An 11304-nucleotide genomic window follows, 5' to 3' on the forward strand; every position below is an offset into this window, starting at 1 on the left:
AGGAACAATGGTGGCCATCTTGAAGCATGTGGGAAAAGCAAACTGGGATAGGGACTGATTGAATGTGTCCGTAAACACACCAGCCAGCTGGTCTGCGCATGCTCTGAGGAAGCGGCTAGGGATGCCGTCTGGGCCGGAAGCCTTGCGAGGGTTAACACGTTTAAATGTTTTACTCACGTTGGCTGCGGTGAAGGAGAGCCCGCAGGTTTTGGTAGCGGGCTGTGTCAGTGGCACTGTATTGTCCTCAAAGCGAGCAAATAAGTTGTTTAGTTTGTCAGGGAGCAAGACATCCTGGTCCGCGACGGGGCTGGTTTTCTTTTTGTAATCCGTGATTGACTGTAGACCCTGCCACATTACGTCTCGTGTCTGAGCCGTTGAATTGCGACTCTATTTTGTCTCTATACTGACGCTTAGCTTGTTTGATTGCCTTGCGGAGGGAATAGCTACACTATTTGTATTCGGTCATGTTTCCAGTCGCCTTGGCATGATTAAAAGCAGTGGTTTGCGCTTTCAGTTTTGCCCGAATGATGCCATCAATCCACTGTTTCTGGTTGGGGAAGGTTTTAATAAAATCTTGGCTGATTTCTTTTGATTTTCCCATGATGTCAAGCAAAGAGGCACTGAGTTTGAAGGTAGGCTTTGAAATACATCCACAGGTACACCTCCAATTGACTCAAATGATGTCAATTAGTCTGACAGAAGCTTCTAAAGCCATGACATAATTTTCTGGAATTTTCCAAGCTGTTTAAACGCACAGTCAGTGTATGTAAACTTTTGACCCACTGGAATTGTGATACAGTGAATAGGTGAAATAATCTGTCTGTAAACAATTCTTGGAAAAATTACTTGTTTCATACACAAAGTAGATGTCCTAACCGACTTGCCAAAAACTATAGTTTGTTAGCAAGAAATGTGTGCAGTGGTTGAAAAACGAGTTTTAATGACTCCAACCTAAGTGTATGTACACTTCCGACTTCAACTGTACACTACAATACTGTAAAATACAACACATGATTACAATACAGGTGAAAGGTGTATGATTGCCATCCCCATAACTGTGCCATCCTCCTTCAAGCCATGGATAAGAATAACATGACATCAATCCAGACCAATGTCAGGATTGGATTCGCGCTGCCAAAAGGTTTTTCCCCAGGTGCATGAAGAATGAGGACATTTACTGCAATGGCAAAATGCTCAAGACAGGCTTGATGAAAACTAGTGCCTGCTAAACATTGTTTCTTTCATTCATTAAAATGTTTTCATTTGATTAAAGTCCACCAACTATATGTCGTAATTACATCTGGACAATATATTTATTTTGCCTGTGGAAATGATGGAAATTAGATTTCCAGTCAATTTTGATGGGTAGTACAAGTGTATTGCCTAATGTGAAAACTGTGTAAATCATTTTATAATTGTACCTTTATTTAACTAGGCAAATCAGTTAAGAACTAATTCTTATTTTCATTGACAGCAGGTTAACTGACTTGTTCAGGGGCAGAATGACAGATTTTTACCTTGACAGCTCAGGGATTCAATCTAGCAACCTTTCGGTTACTGGCCCAACGCTCTAACCACTAGGCTACCTGCTGGTTTCTAATCCAATACTCTGACCACTAGGCTACCTGCTGGTTACTAATCCATCACTCAGACCACTAGGCTACCTGCTGGTTACTAATCCATCACTCAGACCACTAGGTTACCTGCTGGTTACTAATCCAACAACTCTGACCACTAGGCTACCTGCTGGTTTACTAATCCATCACTCAGACCACTAGGCTACCTGCTGGTTACTAATCCAACACTCTGACCACTAGGCTACCTGCTGGTTTCTAATCCAATACTCTGACCACTAGGCTACCTGCTGGTTACTAATCCATCACTCAGACCACTAGGCTACCTGCTGGTTACTAATCCAACACTCTGACCACTAGGCTACCTGCTGGTTACTAATCCATCACTCAGACCACTAGGCTACCTGCTGGTTACTAATCCAACACTCTGACCACTAGGCTACCTGCTGGTTACTAATCCAACATCTGACCACTAGGCTACCTGCTGGTTACTAATCCAACACTCAGACCACTGACTACCTGCTGGTTACTAATCCAACCACTCTGACCACTAGGCTACCTGCTGGTTACTAATCCAACACTCTGACCACTAGACTACCTGCTGGTTACTAATCCATCCACTCTGACCACTAGGTTTACCTGCTGGTTACTAATACATCACTCAGACCACTAGACTCCTGCTGGTTACTAATCCATCACTCAGACCACTAGGCTACCTGCTGGTTACTAATCCAACACTCGACCACTAGACTACCTGCTGGTTACTAATCCATCACTCAGACCACTAGGCTACCTGCTGGTTACTAATCCATCACTCAGACCACTAGGCTACTGCTGGTTACTAATCCAACACTCAGACCACTAGACTACCTGCTGGTTACTATCCATCACTCAGACCACTAGGCTACCTGCTGGTTACTAATCCAACACTCAGACCACTAGCTACCTGCTGGTTACTAATCCATCACTCAGACCACTAGACTACCTGCTGGTTACTAATCCAACACTCAGACCACTAGGCTACCTGCTGGTTACTAATCCATCACTCTGACCACTAGGCTACCTGCTGGTTACTAATCCATCACTCAGACCACTAGGCTACCTGCTGGTTACTAATCCATCACTCAGACCACTAGGTTACCTGCTGGTTACTAATCCATCACTCTGACCACTAGATACCTGCTGGTTACTAATCCATCACTCAGACCACTAGGCTACCCTACTGGTTACTAATCCAACACTCAGACCACTAGGCTACCTGCTGGTTACTAATCCATCACTCAGACCACTAGGCTACCTGCTGGTTACTAATCCAACACTCTGACCACTAGGCTACCTGCTGGTTACTAATCCATCACTCAGACCACTAGGTTACCTGCTGTTACAAATCCTCACTCTGACCACTAGGCTACCTGCTGGTTACTAATCCAACACTCAGACCACTAGGTTACCTGCTGGTTACTAATCCAATACTCTGACCACTAGGTTACCTGCTGGTTACTAATCCATCACTCAGACCACTAGACTACCTGCTGGTTACTAATCCATCACTCAGACCACTAGGCTACCTGCTGGTTACGAATCCATCACTCAGACCACTAGGCTACCTGCCGCTGTAGCATATTACATTCAAATGGCAGTTTTGCTATTCGATTAACTGGTTATAAAAACAACTAAATTGAGAAGATACAGCATCATCATGTTCTGTTTGTATTTCATATTAATGTATATTTTAGATCAATGGTTGTGTGGTAAAGATGTCTGGAGAATACATTAATGCACAGTAAAAGGTTTGCTGTATTACAAGTGTTACCAGTTTGGAGATTTCAACTGAGTTTTTAAAACAGCATCAAAGAGATTGAAAAAAACGAACTCGCCACAGGTTTGAGTGAGAATAGACACTAGGGACTGGATTCAATCCCTATCACCGAAGTATCGTGGAAGATCCGTGTTATAGCTCGATTGAAATTTAAAGGAAATGTTACCTTAACATTTTAATACGGATCTTCTGCGATACTTCCTCAATACAGATTGAATCCAGCCCATAAATGATACTTTGTGCATAGTATAACTTATACTTTGAGTCAGGTAGAATGTACATAAAAGTCTGTTGATAGTTAGACTATATCTACACTAGTTGTGTGGCTATCAAAAGGGATTCAGTTGATGTTTGAAAAACTACACTAATAGTATTTAGTAAAACACCAAGCAAACAAAATGAACTGCCAAACTCCATTGGTGTATTTTAACTCGCCATAAGTTTAAGTGAGAATGGAAACCAAGTATATGTGAACTGAACATGAATTTATGGTATAGACATTGATACTGTGACGTTTGTCGTCGGAATGAGACCAAAGCGCAGCGTGGAAAGTGTTCATAATTTAATGTTCACAAAAACACTCAAACAAAATGACAAAAGGAGAAAATGAAAGCGCACAGTTCTGTCAGGGAAACAACCTAAACAGAAAACAACACCCCACAAAACCCAAATGGAAAATGAAAACTTATATATGATCCCCAATCAGAGACAACGATAGACAGCTGCCTCTGATTGGGAACCACACACACGGCAAAACAACAAAGAAATAGAAATAGATCTTCCCACTCGAGTCACACCCTGACCTAACCAAACATAGAGAATAAATAAGGATCTCTAAGGTCAGGGTGTGACAGATACATTTGCCCAATAAGCACGTGTTGTCTCTCAAATTGTTACAGTTGTTGGTTAGCTAGCTAGCAAACTTTAGCCACATTAGAATAGACTTGACATGAGTCGAAACACCTCAAAACAAGATATGGTATCAAAAACAAGATACAGCTAACGTAAACTCACCCCATTCCATACAAATGTGCGCAACCGCGACATTCAAACGAGGCTGCAAAGAAAACTAATGGGACTGTAGCGACTGTGTTGACTTCAAAATCTGGGGTGTGAACTACGTTTCTATTCAAGCGTTGATCGACATGGTAATGGCTCTATAGTATTGGAGAAAAGTTGAAAAAACTGACCCTCCGTTACATCATGACGTGTCATGCCGTAACGTACAGCAGGCATAAAGCAACTATTTCTGTCTTACAATCTCTCTCCACCAGGTGTAGCACCTCTCTCATTGTTTAAAAACAAGAAATGGACAGTGACGGGGGTAAGGGGGGGATACCTAGTCATATTTTACGTCCTCACTGCAAGCGATCACGACTCTCAAAAAAAACTGTTTACTTCTGAAGATCACTTTAGCACCGTCCTAAAAACCCGATTCAAATTCGACACAAACCTTCAAATAGGTATGTAATCACACATTATATAAACTCTTTATAGTGTTTTATTTACATTTACATTTTAGTGGCGAAAGTTGTGGGAAATTTTCCCACTCTCCTTCTCATTATCACGCATTATATTCGCTTCCCCACCCGCCATTTTTAAAAAGACCCGACGGGGCTCATTGCCAACATGAATCATGCAGAAACAGGCAGCGTTTAGGTCATGTCATTTATTTTGTTGGAAAGGGGAGAAAGTGTGCTAAAATACAGTCAATTGTACGGACCAATGCGATGTACAAAAGTGAGTGAGTTTACGTTAGCTGAAACAAGAAATCTACAATTCACCACACAACAGCTTCTTGTCATTGATGCTAGCTATCTTACCATTCATAATCATAACAACACACAGCCTTTAGCCTCCGTTACAAGTGCAACATTGTTGTGATGCATAAACAGATCTGTGATGTTGTCAACACACCCGTCTATACTGCAGCTTGAGCTGTGTGTCCAAGGTGTGACGGTAGAGGGCAGCATAGTTCTACGTTTGAGCCTTTAACTTTTCTGTGTCTCCAGTGACTGATAGGGATATTTCAAACAACCCCTCTCCTGTCCACCCCCACCCACAAACACACACACACGCACACACGCACACACACACACACCATCAAACACATACCCTCAGATATCAGTCACGCACGCACGCACGCATGCACACACACACACACACACCATCAAACACATACCCTCCCCATCATTCCACATGCTGCCGCACTACAATCTGAGCTCAGGCCCGGTTTCACAAAGTGACCCATTAACAGTACAGGGAGTTGCTGAGAGAGAGAGGGATTTTTTAATTTTTTATTTCACCTTTATTTAACCAGGTAGGCTAGTTGAGAACAAGTTCTCATTTGCAACTGCGACCTGGCCAAGATAAAGCATAGTAGTGTGAACAGACAACAACACAGAGTTACACATGGAGTAAACAATAAACAAGTCAATAACATAGTAGAAGAAAAAAAAAAAAAGAGAATCTATATACAATGTGTGCAAAAGGCATGAGGAGGTCTGCATAAGGATCTCTAAGGTCAGGGTGTGACAGATACATTTGCCCAATAAGCACTTGTTGTCTCTCAAATTGTTACTGTTGTTGGACAAATGGATGGAGGAGGGAGAGGACAAACAGACCACCCAGCACAGTGCTATGGAATACAGAGGGCATGGGGAGACGAGCTGTGTGTGTGTGTGTGTGTGTGTGTGTGTGTGTGTGTGTGTGTGTGTGTGTGTGTGTGTGGTGTGTGTGTGTGTGTGTGTGTGTGTGTGTGTGTGTGTGTGTGTGTGTGTGTGTGTGTGTGTGTGTGTGTTTATCTGTATTTTTGCCCAGCAACTCTCGCTGCCCCCGTATTGACATAAAGCAGGCAGGCCCAAAGATAACACCAACATGACCAGTTTGGGTTCGCCGGGGCAAATGATTAGTCTAAACAGCAGGTAGCCAGGTAGGAGGGTGCAGACAGACAGGAAATGGCCAGAGTCTTGTCTCCGTATGACCCGACAGTTTCCTATTTACAGTATGCATTTATAGGCAACCATTATGTTTCTCCACCTAGCTATTTTGTCCAGTAGAAATAGAGTACCTGGGCGTAACGTGTTTGGATCATCTAAGAGGAAATAACTCAATATTCTATTTAGACTTTATGTAAACTCATTACAGGCAGACTCAAGCAGACAGAGATAATGTATTAGCATTGGAGAGTTCTGGAGATGGAGAGAATGAGAAGCAATGGGAGGAAAAGAAGAGTGAGTACGAGGGATGAGAATTACGTCTCTAAATCTGTCTTTCCCATAGACTTAGTTAGACAACTCGTCATTGTATCTGTCCCTTTGTGGCGTCTTTGGGCAGCGTCATTGAAGCCATTTCTATTTTGAAGTAGTCCATTTTCTTCTTCTTTTGTGTTATAAAAAAGCGTAAAGCTAATATTGGTGACTTACAGCCACCTGCAGTGCTGGAATCTTGTATGACATTTATTTATTGTGGCCACTAGATGGCGGTGATATATCTTAAAGCCATTTACAAACTATGCAGGTAGCCTGGTCGTTAGAGCGTTGGACTAGTAACCGAGAGGTTGCAAGATCAAATCCCCGAGCTGACAATGTGAAAATCTGTCGTTCTGCCCCTGAACAAGGTAGTTAACCCACTGTTCCTAGGCCGTCATTGAAAATAAGAATTTGTTCTTAACTGACTTGCCGAGTTTGCCAACTTGCCTAGTCTGACTTGCCAACATCCAGTTTACAATTGGCTCATTCATCCCCCTCCTCTCCCCTGTAACTATTCCCCAGGTCGTTGCTGCAAATGAGAACGTGTTCTCAGTCAACTTACCTGGTAAAATAACGGTAAAATAAATAAAATAAATAAATAAAAGTTAAATAAAGGTAAAAAAATCTGAAGAAGAAGACAATGCTCTGTCATTGGCTGATCACTCCCCAAGCCACAGAATCCCCACCCTGTTGACTACTTTACAATGGTGAAAGCCCTCAGTAGCAATGTCCATGCTAAAATGGGTTGTTTCCTAAATGAGTCCTCTAACTATCTCTATCGTCTGTCCTTTTTCAGAACTCACACTGCAGTTGATTGTGAGTGAGCAGGAAGAAGAAGGGAAAGGAGGAGCAGAGGAGGTGATGATGGACAAAAAGACAGACAGAGGGAGGGAGAAAGAGAGAGGAGGAGAGGGAGTCAATAAAAGAGACAAAGGGAGTCAAGGTGGGGGAGTCAGTGTATGATGAATGGTTGGAACCTGTCCGAATAACAGACAAGGTTTGACTTGAGAGCCCTCATCTTCTCCCTCCAGTCCAGGGTTGTGTTCATTAGTCACCAAACGGAAGAAAATGGACTGAAACAGGGAACTACCTGAATGGTCATTTTCCCGTTCCTTTGCAAAACGTTTTGCTACGGTGTGCCCTAATGAACATGACCCTGGCGATTACTCAGTGTCTCTCTGCTGGTCATCTTGCTTCCCTCAGGCCCAGCTGACCTTTCCATGACCCTGGTCTAGTCAGTGGTGACACCCAGGAACACCCAGCCACCGCTCCCACTGAACAACAGCCTCTTTAAGATCCACAGCCCCAGACAGCCTTGACTGCAGGGACAGGGGGCTGAGGACCGGGGCTAGCCTGACTCAACCATCCCCGTCAGGGTGTAACCAAACCCCCAGGTCAGTCCCGACACAGCGGCCCCTCTATACGGCCCGTTTGTGTACCTGCTTGTTTCCCCTTATTACCACATGACCACATTACTCATTACCCATGAGCCTCAGGATGTTTCTGGCTATATTTAAGAGTCGGATAATGCTGAATCTCAGGGGGATTTTTCCTGTCAGGCTATTGGGCTGATTTAGAAACTAAGTCCAGGAAAACAGACGGACTGACTGAGCCTCAGTGGTCAACCAGAACGTGTTAATGTGAGAATAAATAGCAGTTTCATTAACACTTAAGAGTTCTTGAGGGGGGAAAGTGGCTTCCACAATAGAGAGGAAGGTGAATGGTGTAAGTAAATAAATGGTGCAGCTGCTTGTTTGTGTGTGTGTGTGTGTGTGTGTGTGTGTGTGTGTGTGTGTGTGTGTGTGTGTGTGTGTGTGGTGGGGTGTGTGTGTGTGTGTGTGATGTGCGTTTGGGGTGTGTGTGTTGTGGGTGTGTGTGTTGTGTTGTGTGTTGGTGTGTGTTGTGGGGCGGTGGTTCGTTGGGTTTTAGGGGCTACACAAAACACTCGACCCTAGTGGCCCGTAGCGCACTGCTGTTTGCTCCCGCTCTGGTGTTTTGCGTATGTGTGTGTGGTTGGTGCGCTTGCACTCGTGCTGACCGCAGGGTCTGACCCTGACAATTCTTAAATCCACTTTTGCACCGGGTCAATAGAACAGGTCCTTCTGTATTTGGAAGATCTGAGATTAACTTTACTTAGCTGGTTTCCCCCCTATTATGACTCTATCCTCCCTGTTCTCTCTCCTCCCTGCGCTCTCAAGATCAGCACTAAATTTAGAAGTGTTAAAAACTGTTTAGATCTCACTTGGAGGTACAATATCGTAGAGAAATAAGCTGAAACACAATTTACAGTACACCCCCCCCACACACCACCACACAGGCATGCAGACCTGCACGCACAACACCCCTCACCAGAGCAAGATTTCATTCTTCTGCCAGCGTATGAATGCCTTGTTATTGTTCATAGTGCCCTTGATTTGTCCTCTATCCTCTTTTCTAAGTCCTCGAACTTCAATAATATGGTTTTTCACGAGCGGGACAGAGGACAGAGACCAGAAAGAATCCAGCTTTCATTTTGCATAGTGACACGCGGTGATATGGATGTGACAGACAGACAGCAGACAGACATAGGCTGGCAGACACAGATGGCAAACACGCACACCACACACACACCACACACACACACACACACACACACAACCACACAACAACACACAAACACGCACCAACACACACAACACACACAACACACACCACACACACACACACACCACACACAATTGGGATTGAGGGAGAACCCTGGAGAAACAGCAATAGAAAATGTAAAACAGCTTTAAGCGCCAAATCTTCATTAAGTATTACAGACCTGCAGGCCAACCTGCTGCCAAAGCAACCAGATTAATGACAGGACACGTTGTTTAGGATTTAGGAATCTTGTTTACACGCCATACAATTCATCAGAGGTGGTATTGATGGAAGCTACAACTGACAGCATAAGTGCATATAACTCTTGGTAGGCTCAGTCCCAGATCTGTTCTTTTGTTGTCTGGCCAACTGTGGGTGTGTGGCAAAGACAGCACAAACATATTCAGGACCAGGCAATACAGCGATTTAAACAGATCTGGGATCAGGCAATACAGCACAAACATGATCGGGACCAGTTCACAAACTGCTCAAAACAATCTGGACCAAGCTAAACCCAGCAAACATGACCAAATTGGCACGATGTGGGCCCAATGTGGGTTAAAACATTGGACCCATGTAGGTCAAACAATGTTGTTTTCTGTTGACGTCACACAACAGAACAGTAAAAACTGGAACGACACTCTAATAATGGTTTCACTAAATGCCTTGTGAACTCAGAACCTTATAAGGTTCTATCTGGAAAAAAAAGATGATTCCTGAACCCTCATTGGTTTGAATGGTGTCGGCAATTATTATCCTGTATAATGTTTTTTTACTTAACAAACATGAATTGGGATCTGACTGTGGTAGGGGCTAGCTGTGTTGGGCTGGTAATGGGCTAGCGCTGCTGTTGGGCTGGTGTGGCTAGCCGTGTGGGCTGGTGTGGGCTAGCCTGTGTTGGGCTGGTGTGGGCTAGCCTGTTGGGGTTGGTGTGGCTAGCCTGTGTCTGGGCTGGTGGGCCAGTTGTGCTTAAGCCTGTGTGGGCTGGTGGGCTAGCCGTGTTGGCTTGGTGGGGCCTAGCCTGTGTTGGGCGGGTTGGGCTAAGCCTGGTGTTGGGCTGGCTGTGGCTAGCCTGTGTTGGGCTTGGTGTGGGCCAGCTTTTGGGCTGGTGTGTGGCCACAGCCTTTGTGGGCGTGGGATGTGGCGGCTAGCCTGTGTTGGCTGCGGATGGGCTAGCCTGTGTTTGGGCTTGTGTGGGCTAGCTGTGTTAGGCTGGATGTGGCGGCTAGCCCTAGTTTGGGCTGTGGGGGCCTAGCCTGTGTGGGCTTGGGTGGGCTTAGCCTGTGTTGGGCTGGGTCGGCCAGCTCTTGTGGGCTGTGTGGGGCCGGCCTTTGTGGCTGGGTGTAGGCAGCCCTGTGTTGCTAGATGTGGGCGTCTGCCTGGTTTGGGGCTGGTTGTGGGCTCGGTGTGGGCTTGTGTGGGCTAGCCTGTGTGTGTTGGGCTGGTGTGGGCTTGGTGTGGGCTAGCCTGTGTTGAGCTTGGTGTGATCCAGCCTGTGTCGGGCTGGTGTGGGGTTGGTGTGGGCTTGGTGTGGGCTTGGTGTGGGCTAGCCCATGATGGGCTGAAGTGGGATTACTGTGGACTAGTGTGGGCTTGGTGTGGGCTAGCCCGTGCCCACCTTGCCCACTGAATACCCACATGGTGCCAATGGGGTCATGTTTGCTGGGTAATTGCATGGTACCTTGAATTCCGATTTGCGTACAACTGATCATGTAATTCTTGTGAGTTTACGTCCAAATCTAATACTAACTAGAACTGTTAGTGCTGCTTTCTCTCTCCTTGACTCTTCAAATTCATCTGAATTACACAGAGACCAGATATGAGGGATGATGCTCTACAGACAAACATTCTACATTTTTAATCACTCAACATAGTTAACATTATTATCAAGCTTTCTCTCTCTCTGTTATTGCAGACGTTACCTCCGGCTCTCTCTTTAATGTCGATTTACTGACGTCTCTCTGGCTGCCTGGTTACTCGTGTTGCGCCACACAATCCTTGTTCCTACTTGCCACCCGTTAGTGGGCGCCTCTCTCTC

Source organism: Salvelinus sp. IW2-2015, unplaced genomic scaffold, assembly GCF_002910315.2.
Source record: "Salvelinus sp. IW2-2015 unplaced genomic scaffold, ASM291031v2 Un_scaffold3223, whole genome shotgun sequence".
Lineage (NCBI taxonomy): Eukaryota > Metazoa > Chordata > Actinopteri > Salmoniformes > Salmonidae > Salvelinus > Salvelinus sp. IW2-2015.